The 21,498-nt window shown below is 45.9% G+C and overlaps 1 long non-coding RNA gene across 1 annotated transcript; it reads left to right on the forward strand.

Annotated features, from left to right (window-relative positions):
* Nucleotides 1–1,939: 1,939 nt before the first annotated feature.
* On the forward strand, nt 1,940–20,825 carry LOC125758960 (uncharacterized). The gene is made up of 2 exons (XR_007416499.1): nt 1,940–2,083; nt 20,725–20,825. It is a non-coding gene; the product is annotated as an uncharacterized LOC125758960 (long non-coding RNA).
* The last annotated feature ends 673 nt before the right edge of the window (nt 20,826–21,498 follow it).

The following is a 21,498-nucleotide window of genomic DNA, read 5'->3' on the forward strand; positions in this document are numbered from 1 at the left end:
TCAAGTGAAGGCCTTCTGCCTCCAATGCCCGACTCCTCCTATGCTCTAGCGTCACATTGGGGAGCATCATAATCATCAGTAATTTCTAAGTTGTGGTTGCCACAACTATTGTACGGCTGCCTTGTTTTCCAAAGGTGATTAGCGTGGCATTGTGTATAGGGTACAGGTGCTTAAACTTGCAGTGCTTTGAGGCCTTTTAAGTGCACATTTACTGCACTTCAATGCGCATTTCTGCATTTTGTCCATTTTGATTCTACACTGATAGCATGCTATGTATTGCATTGTAGCAGAAGATCGCAGGGAACGGGACAAAAAGCACACAGGATGCAGTGCCCGCCATCAACTCCTTTCTTTCTTGGAAAAGCAGAGAACATAATGGAAGAAAACATTTCCTAGAATGGTAATCAAGCAAAATATGGCAAAAAGGACCTTGACGGTCTGTAGAAAACTGATTAAGACAGCTAAAGCTACACATTAAAAACTCAACAAAAACAAAGAGCCAACATCTAACAAAAAGGCCCCATCAGCAGCGCTCTTTGACAAAGAAATTTGCTATCTTGAGCCTCATTTGTGATCATGGAGCTTTTCCCATGCTTTTTTTTTTACCGTTCCTGGTTACAACTTACTGCCTTCTGACTTGCTCACAAGCCTTCTTTGTTCAACCCTTTTGTAAAGCTTTGGTTCTTGGTTTTTGTCGATTTTCGAATGACTGTTGTAGCTATTTTGATCAGTTTTGTATCATTTGCCAAGTCAAGGGTTTTTACAGGCTTTTTTTTGTGCTCATTTCTCGAAATCTGCTTTTACCCGCATGATATTAAACCATTATCGTTACTGATCGTTACGCCGGGCAGCTAAGTAACCCTGTGGTGTTTGTATCATTTTCCGCTTCTTCATTTGTCACTGTCTGCCTGCCTATATATTCTCTGCATTTCTATTAAAGAAACCAGTCGATGGTCAGCGCTGCACTCTGTGTGCTCTGCGTCCAGTTTTTATGTTCTGTTGTACACAATGTTCATAAATCAACTAGCCCACCTAAGAACCCTTATGTATTGCATTTTCTGCCAATAATTGCTCCTTACATTGAAACTCCTAATGTGAAGTACTGGCAAGTGCTTTCCACAGGCATACATCTACCATAAAACAACATGAAACACAGCCACCCCAAAATTGAAACCTCAAGATGTTTGTGTTGTTTGATTGCCTTGCATACGTGCACCCTTTCAACCGATTATCAGTGGCAAAAGTTGCCTTTAAAATATTTTATTCGCCCTTAAAGTAAGTGTGAGTGCTCAAAGTTGGCAGCGCCTCGTGATATCGCTACTGGTATAACATAAATAGGGGCCCTGTGCGACAGTCTACGAGTAAAAAGCGTTGTAGACATCACAGAAGATTTGCAGGGCACACACAATATCACAACTAGCACCGCACAAAAAACAATTGTTTCTTGCTCCTTTGCTCTGCTGCCGGGGTGCCATCAAGGTAATTGTGGCAAACGTTGGTTGTGGCTGCTAATATCAGGAACGCTTTTCACACACACTTCTGACAGTCTCATGAATGCATAACAGGCTTAACCCACACCGAAAGCTCCCACACTGTTCCATTAAATGCACAAGGGGCCCCAATTAGAAGAGCAGCAATTATAACGTCACGAAAGCTTGAGCGCACGTAATTTTATGCTCATCCCCACTGTGCAGTACTAGTTTCTTACAATTTTAGGCAGGCATTTCAAAGCAATTGATAATGAACAGCACTTAAATTAATTATAAGATATATTACAGCATTTAAAATTCAATGTTGGGATTACCAGACATAAAGCTGCAAATTACAGAGCCACAAACAAATTTTGCTGTCCGTGGTCCTTTAAGTGTGCCCCCTCAATATGTCCACTACACCACCAGCATAAACAGCCACAACCTCTAAAAAATGCAGCCAAATGACAGAAGCAGGAAGGAGCCCCGCCGCGGTGGTCTAGTGGCTAAGGTACTCAGCTGCTGACCCGCAGGTCGCGGGATCGAATCCCGGCTGTGGCGGTTGCATTTCCGATGGAGGCGTAAATGCTGTAGGCCCGTGTGCTCAGATTTGGGTGCACATTAAAGAACCCCAGGTGGTCAAAATTTTCGGAGCCTTACATTACGGCGTCTCTCGTAATCATATGTGGTTTTGAGACGTTAAACCCCACATATCAATCAGAAGCAGGAAGGAGATAAGCTGTACCCCTTCCCCTCATACCAACACCAAAAATGGTGTTTAGGCAGCCTCTATTCAACATTAACCATACCTGGAGAAGCGGACCGAGCAGCAACCTGAACAAGTTGTCTGGGCTTGCAACTCTGATGAGCACTCATGCTTACTTTGAAAATGCATTCGAGGCTATGTTTCACAAACATTCTCATTAAAAAGTACCTATGCAAGCAGGAGAATGAGACGCCAATATTTAGAGCTTGAAATTTTGGAGTTGGGGTTGTATGGATTCATTGAGCTTTCAGAGTTTCAAAAAGCACAATAAAGCAGTATTCTTTTCCAATCATATTCTGAAGAGACTTAAGATGGCAATGAAGCATTGTGCTTGATGGAAACTTGTTAGTTAAACTTGTTGATGGAAACTTGTTTGTTAAAGCTCACTTTCCAAACTGGAAATTTTTGTTTCCAAGAGCTCAATCTTTTTCTTAAGCTGTTTTTTTTTTCAGTGCATTTGCACACTAGTTCCTGCAAGCATTCATACTACAAGTCAAGCGCTCACCTTCCAATGACATATTTTAGGGAAACAAGAGTTGTCATTGCTTTGTACAGCTGTTCATTGGTACAATTGGGGTTCATTCATTTATGAATGACATGATATTCGAGTGCTCTACCTACAGTATAATTTGTCCCAAAGACATGCACAGATTTAAAAATTTCAGAGAGGACCTGAACCACTTTTTCACCTTCATTACCCCCGATTCATTACCCATAGCATCTTGCAGCACGAGATTTCTTTTCGTAACTCTACAACACACAAACAAAATCCTTTTTTTTGCCTTTCCTTAATCCTGTCTAATACAAAAATTGACAGGTGACTGTACACACAGAAGATTGTGCACTCATATTTGTTGAAGCTGTCAATTTAATTGTAAGTTAGCCTAAAAAGAAAACATTGCCAAGGGGACGATGCTGAACACTAAGTGCACTTTGTTTTTAAACTCTTCTCCATTGTACGACTTGTATATTGATAGCGCAAGAAATGAAAGTCCGAGTTAACCCGCTGCCTTGTTCAGAGTTTGTGTCCACCACTTGTGCAGTTCCAGCCGCTAGTGCTGTTTCAGCAGCTTGTGCAAGTTTGGCTCTCTTTCTTTCAAGAGATGAAAGTTTTCCTGCAAAAGTGTCCATTAGAATGAACACACAATGTGAAAAGTTCTATGAAGGGACTGCAGCAGGTAAAATACTGTCAACCTCCAGCATGCACTACACGTTATTGCAAAAAAAAGCAGGCAATATTATCAGCATTTATAGTCCAAATGCTGAAAAAACAATAGGCAAATAAATGGCGCTACCTAGACGCATCACTCATGTTCAAACACTTTTACTGGAACCTAATCAAGCCTAATGAAAAGATATGGTAGCGAATATGCACCAAAATGCATTACAAAGGTGCTGTACAAAGGAAGTACAAGAAAGCTACAAAAACCAAACAAGGTGGATGTCTCCAGGTAGAGCTGGCAGACAATTAATAAAATCATACAAAAAGCTCGACAAAAGTCACGAATAGCTTACTAGCTGTTATTCACCATGATCACTGGGTATCTTACTGGTCAATAAAGGCTGTGAACTAGGAGGCATGTATAGATTTCTCTGGTTCTAGCCAGCTAACCACCTCATATAGAAGTCAACCATGCTGACCTTTAGATGAACAGACGAAACAAAGAGAAACATCTAGCACTATTCGCAGGATGTATCGAGCCCACTTAAGGTATGGCTGTACCTACAGAGGCTGTGTCAATATGACCCATGTGGACATGCTAATAATAGAAGCATATGCCACCAATATAATCTTGCATCATAGGTAACAATAGTGCTATAAAAGTTCAATCAACTCACAATAATTATTCACACACAATCTCAGAGGCTCTTACCATGACCAAAGCATGGCTCTGATATGCGATCTCGCGATTTTTTTTGAACTAGATAAGGAAATCTCATGTCTGCAAGACCCACTCTTCATCACCCACACCATACATATCGATTTTTTTAAGTTTACACAGACTTTTTTCAGCTGCATCTTTTGCACCCTGCACAATTACCATCTGTTAGAAGTATCCACCATTAAAAGGGCCTGTTGTGATTGCCGTGAGGGCAAGGGTGCTACACATTTGCGGCAACATAGCCTTAATATTTGATATGTGGCTGGCAATTTTGACTACAAATATAATTTCCTAGTCATTGATGATGAACTACTCCAGCCACCACATATTCCTATGCTGTATGAACATGCAAAAAAGCACATGAAGACGGCCAAAAAAAGACTAGATGGGAATACAACCTTCTTCCTCTTAATATTGTCTCCACTGCTATGTGCTTCACTCGTCATCTTTCAACAGATGACGAGTGAAGCACATAGCAGTGTAACGTAGCTTGTGAAGCTATATTTGCAATGTCACACAACTATACTTGCGGACAACTTTTCTTGGCAATGAAGGGAAAGCTACGAGGGCGGAGCTACTGCACATGTACTCCTCCGTCAAGTAATCCGGTTCGGCTCGCGCTTCGATTGACGGCCGTGTTCGAATAATAACACTGCATTCAATTTACTACGTCTACTTAGACAGCCATTCATGAGTGAAATTCGTTACAAGCTTCTTCAGCGAGTCGTCGAAAGAGCTGGATGGCGACGAGCGCTCAGCCAAGGACAAAGACGCCATTTTGACAGTGAGGTGTATGTAAAACGAGCGACGTTTTCACAAGTGCAAAAACGTGAAATGACACTGCACGAAGTAAAAGAATTATGAATATGTCATTGGTGTGTGCTGCGTCTCCCTAAACAATGTCCCGTAGAAAATGAACTGATGTTTTTTTATGATTTTCACGGGGAAAACACACATGCAATTGTGGGACTATATTCTTCAGTGGTGGCGCATGCCCAGTTTGGCTCCGTAGCCTTCCCTTCATTGCCAAGAAAAGTTGTCCGTGAGTATAGCCATCAGAAAACGTGTTGTACCACGAGTTATAATGAACGAAAAATTCACCACAAAAACAACCGTTCCAAGAGAACCTCATGAAGATCGCATTTAGTGGTGTAATATTTCTTTGCTTGTATACTGATTCAACTATGTTCTTCAAATGCACCACAAACTTTGTTATATGCCTAATTAATATTCAAACGTAACTTTTGCTTGTTGTAAGGCCTCAAAAAATTCAAGAGATAGATGGCAAGAAAACATACATGTAGCATTTGCCATAACTTGTAGGCTAGAATTAACATAACAAAGGTACAGAAAAGAAATTTTAGCAAAACTAATGCGTTGCAAAAAAAAAAGCCATTCCAGAAACGTTATCAGACAGCCTGTGTTAGAAGTCTGCCAGTAAATTTTCCTTTATTTTAAATTATGCAGTACGACATGTCAAAGCCGGGTATACACATTATGACAGATGAATTAACTAACATGCATTTGGTTACAAACGAAAAGCGATCGGTAGGCCTTGCGCGCAATACAACTCTCCCAAACTCTCCGATGGATTGAATTTTGCTTCGACATGCGCCGCCTGCGGCACACAAGCGTTTAATATTACCCTGGGAGCACACCATGCCCTGAGGCAACCCAACCGGAACAGGAACACAAGGAGACAAGGCAGCTTAGGGTACGCGAATTCCGCCTAGACCCCCCCCCCCCGCCACACACACCTAGAAAAAAAAAGCACACACACACACAAAGGGATCGGGGGTCAATAACGTAGTATCACTCCTCGAAATAGCCCAAAGAAACACTTTAAAAAGTGGGATCAGGCGTCACGCTAAATTATGACCCAGCGACACGTACCTGCTGTGGCAAGCCGCGGTGGAATTATACTGATTAATTTATGCCACCGCGGGCTCTTCCAATAATATCTTTCCTTCGTACTGTACTTGAGATTCAACATCGGTGCTACTAATACATAGTGCAGCACAAAGCGCAGGCATCCTGGACAAGCAAAAGAAACAAAGAATCTGCCGTACTCACCCACTGCCAAGATTTTCGCGGGAGCCGTAGGCTCGCCAGCCTGCCACAGAATCTCCACAGCTGTGTCCTCAAGTCTGTCAAGCGTGGTGGCTATGTCTTCTAATAAACTCATGCCTATAGCGGCGCCAACCACGTTCTTCAAGGGGCAAACGTCCCACTTGTCCTCCGCTATCCACTTAACCAAAACGTGGTGGTCCATAACTTCCGCTCAGCTAACCACAAGCGCCTACAATATAGAACTGATGCAGCTCAGATCCAACACGTGCATTTTTGGTTCAGCGCGCGCTCATGAAGACTAGAGTTACTGTATATGGTAGCATATACAGTAACTCTAATGAAGACGTCACAGTGGCGCCACTGGCGGCAATTGCTCCTACAACCGCTTCCGCCATTGGCAACCAAAAATATTATAGCCTCTGAGATTGGCAATATTGCCACGTGCGTTTCTTTATCACTTTTGCTGTATTCGGTTTTCGGCCACAAAGACTGTCAGCAACGCTCAGCGCGAACCGCGCCTCATTGTTTAAGATTGCGCGCAAGACGCGCACACTCGAGCTTATTCTAGAATTTGCAGGACAACCAGCGATAACGCTGGAATATTCGACGGCACATGTTTAAATGCCGACGCGCTTCACCGCTTGTCAGTTGATCGACGGTCGACGCTCTGTTCGACGCTATCAGTGTATTGCTGTAGTTTCCCGCTGTAGTATCAGTTTCCCGGCCACAAGTTCGGCCAATAAACAGTTTCATCTCCGACGTGCTGACTGCTGTCTTCGTCGACGTCATGACCACGTGACAATATTTATACAAGAGGCGTAATTTATGCGTGAACTTGCTCTTTAGTACAGAAATCTAACTAATTAAACCGAATTACAAATCAAGCATAGCGACACACAAGTCACAGCCTTGTTACAAATTATATATTCAGTTGAGATTACAACGCATAATGCTGGTCTCAAAGGCCATGCTTATAGACTCAAAGCGTCGTCTTTTGTTCTTCCTTAACGTTGTTATCTTCCTACCTTAAAACAGCGCTTAAAGTTTAATAAGTGTCCGTGTCTTACCAGCGACCATGTGTTGCTTCATATTTGCAACTTATATGCCATGTTAAGCAACAGAACCTTGCTTTTCTTTACTGTAGTGGAGCGGACAGCTACACATGGTTAAATATTCGTAGTTCTCGTTGACTCAGGCTAATACTCGCAGGTAAATCATTTAAATGAGCACAGACAAAGCCGACTATGCTGTCCAGATGTACTGCGGTAAACCTCGCGTCCGTGGAGGTTTTTCTAAATGCTAGGACGCATTTCTACGAAGTATATAAACACGTGCAAGCACGGAGATCGGCACCACAGAACTTCAATTCTTTTTGCTCACCTTAAACGAAGCGTAATTGCATAGAACTTTCTCAGCAAGTAGCCATTGAATGCTGCTAGTAAATAGGCTAATCAGGATATATTTACTAGGACCACCCAAGTGTTTAATTTACGACCAAACATGAGCATAATTATTTTTTTTAACTTTGTCACCAGCTGTTCACATTACTTTGCATTATGTGCGTCTCAAACTATTTTAGTCCATAGTAAAACCTCCTGATAATGCGTACAAACGATCGAATTTCACTACATGTTACCTTTCTAAGAAGAAATTCTCAACATATACCAGAAACCCACGAAATTGTAAAGGTTCGTAAAACTTTACAAGTCTGCAAGAAGCCTACCAAATTGTTGTATAGGAAACATTTTTGTCTTACGGAATGCTAAATTAGCAAGAACGAGATATATACATTGACAGCTAACGCATTTCACGAAGCATAGCTAGCTTGCTGGGAAAAGTAACATGCGCGGTTTGAGGTACTGAAATAGTTATCTTCGCAAGGAAGCTCTTGGTGAACTCTTCGGTTTAGATATATTGTCCTCAGTTTTTTAAAGCAAGTTTAATCGCAGATGGTCGGCCCTGTATGACAGTTATAAAAGCGACCACAGCGTGTCAATTAATTGTGATTTTTATTGCAATTTACAGATGAACGGTCCGCAAAATCTCCTTAATATAGAGAACGAGAGAAGGAACTTACATGGCTACAGTTTTACTTTTGATAGTCGGCGAAGGCAGACACCTCGCATAGGATGCATTGGACCAAAGCCGAATGCCCGCGAGTGGTCTTATCACGACCCAGCTGTGCCCGGGTGCCCGACCCATCCCGACTTATATTTGGGTCCTATAATGTTATATTAGTTCCAATATCGGCATATCTGCATAACAGATCTCACTGGCATGGGATTTTTTTGCTGAAGAAATCCGTATGCTGCGTTGAATTGACACAAACTTCGACATTCGCTTAAAACGAGTGTTGTAAACATTAAACATACCAATAACATTACTGTTTCCATGATGGCATTACTTTTGCTGAAACTCATCTATGTAGTACGTCTGTTTTGAATGTCACTAACGTTATGTAATGACGTGTCGATGACATCTGTTCCACGAGGGATATGCACGTGCGTCATGTACTCATAGGAAGTGTGCATAGAAAACATTTTCCCCACATAAATTAACATCTCGTGGATGCGTCGTAACGTTCAGCAGTGTGATTAACACACAATGAATGTGGTTTGGTAGGTGATGAAAGTACATCGTGAACCCATCTGTAAAAACTAGTCCTACTCTCAAAATCTAACTCCGAACGAGCAAACAGTGATATCCGCCGGTCGTATTTATAGGCAAGTAGATATGAATATAGAAATTTTCTGTAATTGAAAATGTCTATTCATTGTACACAATTAAGTGGCGCCCCCTGTTTAACGATAACCAAGAGCAGCATATATATATATATATATATATATATATATATATATATATATATATATATATATATATATATATATATATATATATATATATATATAGCCCCGCCGCGGTGGTCTAGTGGCTAAGGTACTCGGCTGCTGACCCGCAGGTCGCGGGATTGAATCCCGGCTGCGGCTTCTGCATTTTCGATGGAGGCGAAAATGCTGTAAGCCCGTGTCCTCAGATTTGGGTGCACGTTAAAGATCCGCAGGTGGTCGAAATTTCCGGAGTCCACTACGGCGTCTCTCATAATCATATGGTGGTTTTGGGACGTTAAGCCCTTTATTGCAAAGAGGCTTGTGTGAAGGTGGAAAGGTCTTTCATTCAACAGTGAGTGAAACAACTTCATTAGGTCCAAAATAGCGAGTTAACTCGACGTCACCTGGCTAGGCTCATTCGGGGACGCTCAGGTTAATCTTACAGCTTTCGCACGGAAGAAATTTGTTGGGGGATGACGCGATCGTGCTGGTGATATCCCTCTGACAGTGAATTAAGTGGTCGATTGTGTCTTTTTGTGACAATAAGTCTGCGTGAGGAAAGCACCACGCTTTCATCAAGTATATATGGCGCGCTCAGCCACTGAATAGCTCAGCACTGGACGGGGCTGATCACATATACAAAAGGATTCACGAACATACACAACATGCATAATAAAGCATGGTTGAACCCCCCCCCCCTCCCCCTTACGAAAGAAACAGGAAGCTTTAGTTAACCAAGGCGAGAGATATATGTAGGCCACATGTTCATCTACAACGTTTTTTTTTAGCCGTTGCGATTAAAGCCAAAGCAACGAATTAAAATAAAAAGTGGGAATTAAGAGACATGAATGAATAAGCGAACTACTCGATCGTCACCATGAAGTTATGAGATACACGGACGAAAGCGTCCTTTCCCGAATGTTGAGTTCAAACCGTTCCTGAATAAGCGACTATACGGTCGCTAGTTAGGTTTCTTGCTGTTTTGTTTTAGGAACAAAAAGAAAATAATAAATAGAAATGTTGCTGCAGTTCGCTATCTAGCTCATTCTCGCTTCCTGAGACATTAACTGACAAGTTTATTTCCCCATTTCGCTCCTGCTTTCCATTTATTATTGTTTATCTTTTTTACTCTACTAGCGTCCGCCTCTGGGTCAAGGCGGCTCGGTTGCACTTCCTGAGGTGAATGGCCGGAAAGAGACGCGATTAAAAAAAACGGGGGGGGAGGAAGAGAGGTGTTGAAGTAAAAATCAGTCGTAGTTAATGAGAGTCTTTGTGAATCCTTCACTAGCTACCATTACCTTCACTGCGCATAGAGTTAATGTAACAGTATCTATGCCACTGCGCGCATGTCGTTCTACGCGTGTATCGTCATCGTCATCCTTGTGGTGTGAGAAGCGTAAGCGTGTGTATTTTGTCAACCTCTTCAGCAGTCGCCGTGCCATCGAAGTTAATCAGTCACATCTACGTTGACTGTGAGACTGAAGATGCCGAAAAGGAAAAGGTACAAGCAGTATCTACACGATGTCACATGCGGTGTTCCGCTTCGGACACGGCACCGAAAAAAGACCATGCTAGGCGAAGGCAGAGACCGTAGTGCTTCCGCTGTTCCTAGTTCTTGCGAAAGTAGTAGCAACGCATTTGATTCGGACTGGGAAAGCGATTCCAGCTCTACAACGTCGCAGCTTTCCAACAGAGACGACAGTGAGATAGAGAGTGCTCAGTGAGACTCGAGCGACGACGTCGAATGCGAGCCACGTATCGACGGTGGTTTGAACGCCGACTCGCCCTCTCCAAACTCGAGTCTAGACAGCCCCATCTCGAGCGAAGACGAAGACGACGTCGAGTGCGAGGCAAGAGTTGACAACAATTCCCAAGCTGAAATTGGCATGTTGAATATCTCAGTTTTTTTTTCTTAAGTACACAGGCGGTGGGCTATATGTCGCCGACTAGTGACCAGTATTGCAATTTGTGAGGTTAAGGTGCATCATACATGGAAGACACAGTGCTTGCTCCTTATGTTGCCTCCATACGCCGTGTGGGGTATGGTGGGGGAAGTATGGCTGATACTGAGCCGAAACCACAATTCGTTGGAAGTGAGGCATGCCTTCAGTAAAACGTTCTGGCAGGCTAGTTGGTTCATAACTTTCTGGACTTCCTTAAACTACGCGAAAAGACAAGGACACCAGTAAGAAACATTCGAAACACCAAAGTAAGAAACGTGTAGGACACCTGCTCTCGTGGTCTTCTACATGTTCCTATCTGGTGTCCTTTTCATGCAGTTTAATAATGAGGCATTCCGTAGTGAAGGAGTGATACCGAAATTTGCAGTGCCTGGGTGTTTTCAACTTGCACGTAATCCAAAACACTAGAGCCGTTTTTCATTTTGCCCTCACTGAAGTGCTGCCATCGCAGCTGGGATTGTAACTGCAACGTCTAGCACAACGTCGTAGCTTCATAACCTCAAGCCAGGCAGCTGTATGTAGATTATGCATGTACACTGCCGTCGTTTATGAAAAGGAACGCGTGAACACGTGGCCTGTGCTCTGGCGGCTACCTACAGCCTACCAATCAACAGCTGAAGGAAGCACATCTGTTTCTGGCGGCATCGCCTGTTGCGAGAGCAGAGTGGGAGCGTGTTCTAGCTGTTCTTGTCCAACGACCATGACTCGTTATCTTGTTTGCCCACAGCTGATGCCAACATTCTTTCTTCGTTTGTCAGTTGATGGTGCTATAGATCACTGCCGCAGAGCGCAGGGCACACTCTCGCGTGTTCCCTTTCGTACAATACGTACAGTTTGTAGGGGTGTGTTTACAGGATGCAAAATGTGGTAAAATTCAGTCACACTACAAAACCGTCTCAGGTTTCTGGGTGCCACAAACACTAGTGCCAGTAAGAAATTTTTGTAAGTCTTTGTTTGTGTTCCTTCCGCATGTCGACTAGGAATTCTGTGCACAGCACTAGGATGTTTGATCAGTCTTAATTGAGCAGAGATAGTCTGTTAGACCCTAGTCTGTTAAAAAAAGACCAAGTTTTCAAAAGCATTGATGTACCGGTAAGAATTAGTGCATCTAGTGGACTTATGACTAACTCTTAAAAGTTAGTTTTGGTTCCTACAGTACTTTGATGTCACTACACTGAGCTTCTCTTCATGTGCTCGCACTAGATATTGTGATGTTTCCTTAAAGGGACACTAAAGAGCAAAACGCTTTTTTGCGGACCCCGCAGGGGCGTCTGTGCAAGCAGGCGTTTGGTGTGTAGCGACACCACGGACCCGAGCTAACGGGGGGTCTCGACCCCTCCCACGCCTCGCCGTGCGTGGCATTGCCGTGCCCGGGGAAAAGGGAATCCTGGGGGTTGAGCCGACGCCGGGCGATTGGACCTTTAAGGCCCCCCCGGCAGAGGCAACACACCCCTTTGGCCCTGGCTTCACGTAGACGGCACCCCTGGGCTGACCCAACCAGGGGAAATCGGCAGTCGCCCTTTCCTATCTCTCTGCCTGCACATCTTCGCCTTTCTCTCTGTCTCTTTTTGGCTTTCCTTTCCTCTCCTCTCTTCCAGTAACTTCACTTTTTTCCTGGCGGCAAGGGTTAACCTTGTGTGGGTATCCAACCTTGGCTACACCATATTTGGTTATAGCGGTCATGTACAGCTGGCGTTTGCGTTTCCTTCGTGTCTCGTAGCGTCCCCTCGTTGGGCTCGGTGGTGGGCGGCTGGCATGGCTGCCGAAAATACACACTTCTCATGGGATCGCCAAACCCTTTTCCAACTGATCGTACCCTCAAAAGGGTGCGCACCGATGCCACCTTCCTGCTTTCGCCAAAAAGCACGGAAACATTTCCGAAATTCCACATCATTCATTGTGAACAAGCATCCACAAAAGCTCGAGCAATCTCTCCATTTCTTGTGGCAAAGTGTTTAAGGCAAACCATCGGAACAGGTTATAAAGCCACAAAGCTGGCAAGCGGTGACCTGCTGCTTGAACTCAAAGACAAAGACCAGTATGACAAACTCGCGCACCTTGTGGCATTTGGTGACATCCCTGTCTCGGTTAGCGCCCATCGAACAATGAACACTGTTAAGGGCGTAGTCTCTGACGATGACCTAAAGGAACTGACTGAATAAGAACTGCTTGATGGATGGAGGGACCACAACGTAATCCATGTGCAACGCATCAAAATCAGACGAGAAAACATAGAAATCCCGACGAAGCACCTAATACATTTAACTCCACAACTCTACCTGACACCCTCGAAACTGGATACGTCAAGCTCCCTGTCAGACCGTTCATTCCAAACCCGTGACGTTGTTTTAAATGTCAAAGGTTGGGACACGCGTCTCAGAGCTGCCGAGGGCAGCTTACCTGTGCAAGGTGCGGCAAAACTGGTCACTCTGCGGACGACTGCAGTGATGATGTATATTGTGCGAACTGTGATGGTCCTCACCCAGCGTACTCCAGAGCTTGCCCCGCCTGGAAGAAAGAAAAGGAAATAATAACTATCAAAGTAAAGGAAAACATAACCTTCCGTGAGGCGCGCCAACGTATTTCGTTGACATTTTCAAACCGACCATCTTTCGACGAAGTGGTGCAACAGGGGGAAGCACCACAACGGCCTTTGCGGTTGCCCGGACCACGCGCAGCGTGCCGAGGCTAGTGCCCCCTGCCCCCACGGTGGGTTCAGCCAATGCTGTCCTGCCTCCCCCCAAATCGGCCGTACCAGAGGCCTCTGCAACGTCTGGCAACAGCCAGGGCCGTGTAGAGACCAAGAATGTCCCTTCGACATCGGGCATGGTGGGGTCGAAGGCCCCGCCTCAAGAGACGAGGCCTAGAGACGTACCGGTCGCTCGTTAGAGCGAGTGTCCAACGCTTCAACTGAAGCTATGGACACTACACCTAGTCAAACGGCGCAGGCAGCGCCTAAGGAGCGGCGAGCCTCCCTCGACCGCTCCAAGAAAGCGAAAACTCCTATTACAGGGCCTGAAAATGCTCTGTAAATTGAGCCTACCGCCTTTCTGACACACACAGCACAGGTTAGTTTCAGAATGGATACGATAATTCAATGGAACGTCAGAGGCCTATTGCACAACCTCGATGACGTCCAAGAACTTCTAAGAAAGTTTCAAGCGAAAGTGCTGTGTGTGCAAGAAACGCACTTAAGTTCAAAGCTCACAAACTTCCTCCGACAACACATTATTTATCGTAAAGATCGCGTGGATGCTGCTACATCATCTGGTGGTGTAGCGATCTTAGTCGATAAGAGTATAGCAGTCCAGCATTTGCCACTCCAAACGGCCCTTGAAGCTGTGGCCGTTCGAGCCGTACTTTTAAATTACCTCTTTACGATATGCTCCTTATATATCGCGCCACATTATCAGCTCCACAAACACGATTTAGAATCATTAATAGATGAGCTCCCAGAGCCCTTTTTGATTCTTGGTGATTTTAATGCACACAATGTCCTGTGGGGCGATTCTCGCTGTGACACACGAGGACGTCTTATAAGCACCTTCTTTTTACGTCTAGGTTATGTCTCTTGAACACGAAAGAGCCCATGTATTTTAGCCTCGCAAACAAATCATACTCCGCGTTAGATCTAAGCATTTCATCACCGTCGCTTTTAACTTATTTTAAATGGAATGTTCTTAAAAACCCATATGGAAGTGACCATTTTCCGATAATTATGAGTACACAATCTCAAAGTAACCCTCCTCCGCAGGCCCCTCGGTGGAAGGTTGACTCAGCTGATTGGGAACAGTACCAGTATCTTTCTCAAGTGACGTGGGCTGACATGTCCACCCTAAGCATTGATGATGCTGTAAAATATTTTACAGCTTTCCTACTTGATGCCGCTTCTAAATGTATTCCGCAAGCAAGCGGCATGGATTCCATGCGACGGGTTCCCTGGTGGAACGATGCATGCAGGAGTGCGCGGAGGAAGCAGAACAAAGCATGGGCGTTGCTTCGCGATGCTCCGACACCAGAAAACTTGGAAAACTTCAAGCACATCAAATCACAGGCAAGGAGAACGCGCCGACAAGCTAGACGAGAGAGTTGGACAAAGTTTATATCAAGTGTCAACTCGTACACAGATGAGGCAAAAGTATGGAATAGAGTAAAGAAGGTGAACGGCCAACAAACGTATTCACTACCATTAGTAGATACCCAGGGTGAAAGCTTGGAAGATCAAGCTAACTCCTTGGGCGCTGTCACTAATCCCGTTAATCGGGTTGGCAATCGCCGGGCGGTTTCTAAGGGCTGGCGTCAAGGCCCTCCGAAAACGCACCACGAAAGCGCGGACAATTTAGAGTTGGTCCTTTGGTGCGCCAGCGAACGCCGGTTGTGGTCCAAAGACCGAGTCAGAGCCGAGAGTCGACAACACAAACGAAAACGAAATATATTCTCAGTTAAGGCAATACAAAAAATACAAACACATGCACACTCGGCTGGTACCAGTTACAGCTTCACAATATAATCCAGATGGTGTTTACACAACGGGAGCTACACGAACAGATCACACGCTACAAATGCAATCGCATGCATTACAACTATTCAACGACAGTTAAAGTCCTGAATAGATAATGGCGTATCCAGTCCGCAATACATGGACGGTAATCGAATGCTTCTCTTCAAGGAAACACTCACGCCAGCTCCAGCGTTGATCGTCGTAGCTCAACCGTCGTCGTGACTTGTCACGGCTCACACGGTGTCGTCATCGGATTCTTCCAGATCCACGAGCGACTGACCGCACACCATCATAAACACGTCTTCTTTGGCTAACGGAGCCACACTTCGCATAACTTCACCATCACCGGGCCGACTGACTCGCTCACTCCTTCGCTAACTGTCTCCTCGCTCACTGACTTCACTACTCCCTTCACTGACCGACTGGCCTCGTCGTTTGCACGCTTTTATCCCTTCTTCCCCGGTTTCTAGAAGCGTCGGGATGTTTCTTCTGCGTGCAGTACAGCTAAGCCTGGGGAAAGGGCGAGAGCTTTCTCGTATGTTCGAATCGCGACGGCATCGCTCGCGGATGCGTCACCCTCTCCTTCTAGAAAGATCCAGGCCTTGCCAGGCGTTCGATCGTATTTACGGCGTCTGGCTCGAGTGGGTGAGGAGGATGCGGCGCGCCGGCGTCTTTTGATGCTTGTTTTTTTCGTCTTTCGCGCTTCTTGGGCGCGCGATTCGCGCCGTTCTGTCTCGTAGCAGTTTGAAAGCGGCCTCGCGCGCGCTTTATAACGCGATCGTTTGTGACACTGCCCCCCACTTCAAGAATATTATCACATAATATTCAAACAACACAAACGAGCGCGCAGATACACATCCAGAAATGTCTCACATACAGAGTCCATAACTCAGTCCACACACAATGCGCGTCACATTCATAATAGAACTCTTAATACAATTCCAGGGCATTTCAATGTCGAAATATAAACACAAGTACATAAGTACAAAACGCCATCATACATTTCATATAAACAGTGCGAACGCTCAAAACAAAGCTCTTCAATTATAATGCATATACAATTATATCAATAGCATTGTACACATAAAATAACGCAAGTAACACTTGGGCTCACTAGCCATACACACTTCCCGCAGGGTATAAACACAACACATTCAAACTCAAAACACTTCAAACAAATTCGATTCCAACACCCTATCCTGTTAAATTCGGGTCGCGCTTACGCCCCTTCTTTCGGTGCTCGCTCGCTCTCTTTTTGTTCCTCTTTTTCTTGCGAGCCGTTCCATTTGACAGTGCCGGAGGTGGCGTCCCTGCTGCCGTCGACACATTTGACGCTAGCAAGGCGTGGTCGCGTTCGTTAGAACGTTCGCGGTGCTTCGCCAACTTCTGCGCGTCGTGGTGTTTTGCTTGAACGACCACCTTCGTCATCTTTTGAGCCGCAGATGATGGTGGCCGCTCAGTTGCAACATCACCTGCTCGGCGCTTCTTCACAGGCGGTACAGTGACAGTTGGAGCCTCCTCACTGATATTCCGTGATACCTCGGCCTCAATTTGAGCTCGGGCGGCATCCTTCATGAGATTCCCTTCCGCGCTTCCTTTTTGTCGCGGTTCCCGAACTGACGAGTGCTCCATCTTCGGGGCTTCTCCCAAACGTTCAGGATCGTATGGCCCTCGAGCTCCGTCGATGTTTCCCACGATTAGGTCGAACAGGGGGTTATTCATGCACAGGGCCGTAACTCTCCCGCTGAAGTAAGGGGTCTCAACCTCAATCTTGGCTTCGGGAAGCATTCGAATGGAACTATCAAGCAAGCGAACCGGTAGGGTATTGCCTGTGAAATCACTCTCTCGGACCAATTTCTTTCGCACGATCACTGTGGTACATCCACTATCTCTTAATACCGTGGCTTCCTTTCCACCAACTTTCCCCTTAAGTGTGGGCATTCCTTTCGTTGACTCTGCTGTCACCGCCGCACCAATGAAATCTATCTTCTTCCCGCTTTTCACATCGGCCAATTCATCTTTGATCGCTTCTGTTCCCTCGTTTGGCGGTGCATACGCACAAGCTGCTTTGTGGACTTTACTCGCATCGCTTCGACATGCGTCGGCTTTGTGCCCCGTCTGTCCACATTTAAAACACTTCATCACACTGGGGCGTGAGAAGTTAGTCCGACAGCTGTTAGCGCGATGACCCACGCGGTTACACAGAAAACATCGCGGAACACTCTCCGGTGCACGCTTGTTTTCGTCAGGTGCCGATTTCTTCGACTCCTCGTGGACTTTCTTTTTTACTTTGGCCAAATTCGTGCCGCCTTGCGCTTCTAAGAATTGATCGGCCAACTCAAGCATGTCCTCAAGCGATTTAGCTCTCCTCTCTTTCAGATACAGCGACAGGCTCGGGTGGCAACTGGTGAGAAATTGCTCTCTGATTAGAAGCTCTCTAAGCTCACCGTACTCCTGCGCCGTCTCTGAAAGTTCGATCCACCTGTCAAAATAATGGCTGAGCCGCGCGGCATACTGCGTTGCCGTCTCGCCATCAGCTGGCTTTCCCGTACGGAACCGATCTCGGAAGCCTTCCACGGTGAATCGAAATCGCTTCAGCAAAGCAGCTTTACTCTTCCGTAACTAGCTGCATCGGTAGGAGTCAGCCTACCGTACACACTGAGTGCTTCGCCACTCAAGCAAGTGCTCAAGGCCGTTGCCCATTGCTGCTCCGGCCAATTTTGGCTTCTAGCTATCGTCTCAAACCTGTGCAGGTATGCATCAAGGTCATCTTTCCTTTCATCAAACGCCACAAGCAGTTTGCTTGGGTTCAAACGGAAGCTATGATCTTCCCTTTCACTGCTCTCGGCTCTAGCCTGGACGGAAGTCTCTGTGCGCTGCTGCAAACGGAGCCGCTCGAGTTCCAATTCGTGCTGCCGTTGCCTTTCTCTCTCAGCCATCTGCGCCTCTCTTTCTTCTTTCTCCCTCTCAGCTGCTAGCCTCTCTCTCTCCAGCTCCAGTTTCAATTGTTGTTCTCTTTCTTCTTTGGCCCTCTCAGCCGCCAACCTCTCTCGTTCAAGCTCTGCTTTCAGCTGTTGTTCCTTCATCTCTCTTTCTTCTTTAGCTCTTCTCTCTCTTCTTTTTCCTTTGGCTGACCCACTTTCGTAGTTCGGCCCCAGACAAACCCATCTTCTCACCAAGGGCAACTAACTTCTCAAGATCCATGATGCCCGCCAACGATAACCTAGCCGCGTGCACAAAACCTCTGCCTAACTTCGAATACAAACCACTCTCTGCACACAGGTTAACGAGAACGCGGTGCAACACTCAAAATCGTTCGCAAGCACTATCAACGTCTCAAGGCTCTTTCTCCCTACTTTGGACACACTTTGCACCAAAAAGGTCCTGTCGCGGACGCCAGAATAATTGTCACTAATCCCGTTAATCGGGTTGGCAATCGCCGGGCGGTTTCTAAGGGCTGGCGTCAAGGCCCTCCGAAAACGCACCACGAAAGCGCGGACAATTTAGAGTTGGTCCTTTGGTGCGCCAGCGAACGCCGGTTGTGGTCCAAAGACCGAGTCAGAGCCGAGAGTCGACAACACAAACGAAAACGAAATATATTCTCAGTTAAGGCAATACAAAAAATACAAACACATGCACACTCGGCTGGTACCAGTTACAGCTTCACAATATAATCCAGATGGTGTTTACACAACGGGAGCTACACGAACAGATCACACGCTACAAATGCAATCGCATGCATTACAACTATTCAACGACAGTTAAAGTCCTGAATAGATAATGGCGTATCCAGTCCGCAATACATGGACGGTAATCGAATGCTTCTCTTCAAGGAAACACTCACGCCAGCTCCAGCGTTGATCGTCGTAGCTCAACCGTCGTCGTGACTTGTCACGGCTCACACGGTGTCGTCATCGGATTCTTCCAGATCCACGAGCGACTGACCGCACACCATCATAAACACGTCTTCTTTGGCTAACGGAGCCACACTTCGCATAACTTCACCATCACCGGGCCGACTGACTCGCTCACTCCTTCGCTAACTGTCTCCTCGCTCACTGACTTCACTACTCCCTTCACTGACCGACTGGCCTCGTCGTTTGCACGCTTTTATCCCTTCTTCCCCGGTTTCTAGAAGCGTCGGGATGTTTCTTCTGCGTGCAGTACAGCTAAGCCTGGGGAAAGGGCGAGAGCTTTCTCGTATGTTCGAATCGCGACGGCATCGCTCGCGGATGCGTCACCCTCTCCTTCTAGAAAGATCCAGGCCTTGCCAGGCGTTCGATCGTATTTACGGCGTCTGGCTCGAGTGGGTGAGGAGGATGCGGCGCGCCGGCGTCTTTTGATGCTTGTTTTTTCGTCTTTCGCGCTTCTTGGGCGCGCGATTCGCGCCGTTCTGTCTCGTAGCAGTTTGAAAGCGGCCTCGCGCGCGCTTTATAACGCGATCGTTTGTGACAGGCGCACATTTTCAACACATTTCTAGCTCTTTACATTACTCCCAAACCTTCCAAAGATACAAATCACGTATAGAAAAACAGAAGTTAGAACGCAAATGTTCAAAAAAATGAGGCATACAACCAACCTTTCTGCTTAGCAGAACTGCAGGCGGCATTAAACTGCTGCAACAAATCGGCCCCAGGTTCTGATCGCATTATATACCAGATGCTGAAACACCTATCACATGAAACACAAAAAACCCTCCTTTCGCTTTACAACGCCATATGATCCTCCGGTGAGATCCCATCTGCTTGGAAGGAAGCTATTATAATTCCTTTTCTAAAACAAGGAAAGGATCCATCGTGTATTTCAAGTTACAGGCCAATAGCACTAACAAGTTGCCTTTGTAAAGTATTTGAAAAAATGATTAACTGCCGCCTAATACACTTCCTTGAATCAAACAAACTGCTTGACCCCTATCAGTGCGGGTTTCGAGAAAGTCGTTCCACAACTGACCATTTAATACGCATTGAGGCACAAATTCGCGAAGCATTTGTCCATAAGCAATTCTTTCTCTCAGTATTCCTTGACATGGAAAAAGCATACGATACAACATGGCGGTTTGGGATACTGAGAGACCTCTCACACCTAGGTATACGAGGCAGGATGTGGTCTATAATCGAAAGTTATTTGTCCTATCGCACATTTCGTGTCCGAGTGGGAAATGTCTTATCCAGACCATTTGTTCAGGAAACTGGAGTGGCATTTTCGATGGAGGCGAAAATGTTTCAGGCCCGTGTACTTAGATTTAGGTGCACGTTAAAGAACCCCAGGTGGTCAAAATTTCCGGAGCCCTCCACTACGGCGTCTCTCATAATCATATCGTGGTTTTGGGACGTTAAACCCCAGATATTATTATTATAGGAAACTGGAGTGCCACAGGGTGGTGTCCTCAGCTGCACACTCTTTATTATAAGAATGAATTCTTTGCTTCTGTGCATTCCACGCAACATATTTTATTGTGTATATGTCGATGACATTCAAATAGGTTTTAAGTCGTGCAACCTTGTAATGTGTGAGCGGCAGGTGCAGCTTGGTTTAAACAAGGTGGCCAAATGGGCAGAAGAGAATGGGATCAGCCTCAATCTACAAAAAAGCAGCTGCGTTCTATTTACCAGAAACAGATGCCTGCACCCCGATCCCGACATTGACCTGCATGGTCAGCGGCTACCCGTCAAAGTGGAACACAAATTCCTAGGTTTAATCTTGGATGCGAAGCTAACTTTTTTGCCATACATCAAATATCTTAAAAAGAAGTGCATGAAAACAATGAACATTCCCCGCAGGGGCGTCTGCGCAAGCAGGCGTTTGGTGTGTAGCGACACCACGGACCCGAGCTAACGGGGGGGTTTCGACCCCCTCCCACGCCTAGCCGTGCGTGGCTTTGCCGTGTCCGGGGAAAAGGGGATCCTGGGGGTTGAGCCGACGCCGGGTGATTGGACCTTTAAGGCCCCCCGGCAGAGGCAATACACCCTGTAAGTAACGAGGACCCGTGGTCGTAGATCAGGAACACGTCTTTATTTAAT

Source organism: Rhipicephalus sanguineus, chromosome 6 (assembly GCF_013339695.2).
Source record: "Rhipicephalus sanguineus isolate Rsan-2018 chromosome 6, BIME_Rsan_1.4, whole genome shotgun sequence".
NCBI classification, from domain to species: domain Eukaryota; kingdom Metazoa; phylum Arthropoda; class Arachnida; order Ixodida; family Ixodidae; genus Rhipicephalus; species Rhipicephalus sanguineus.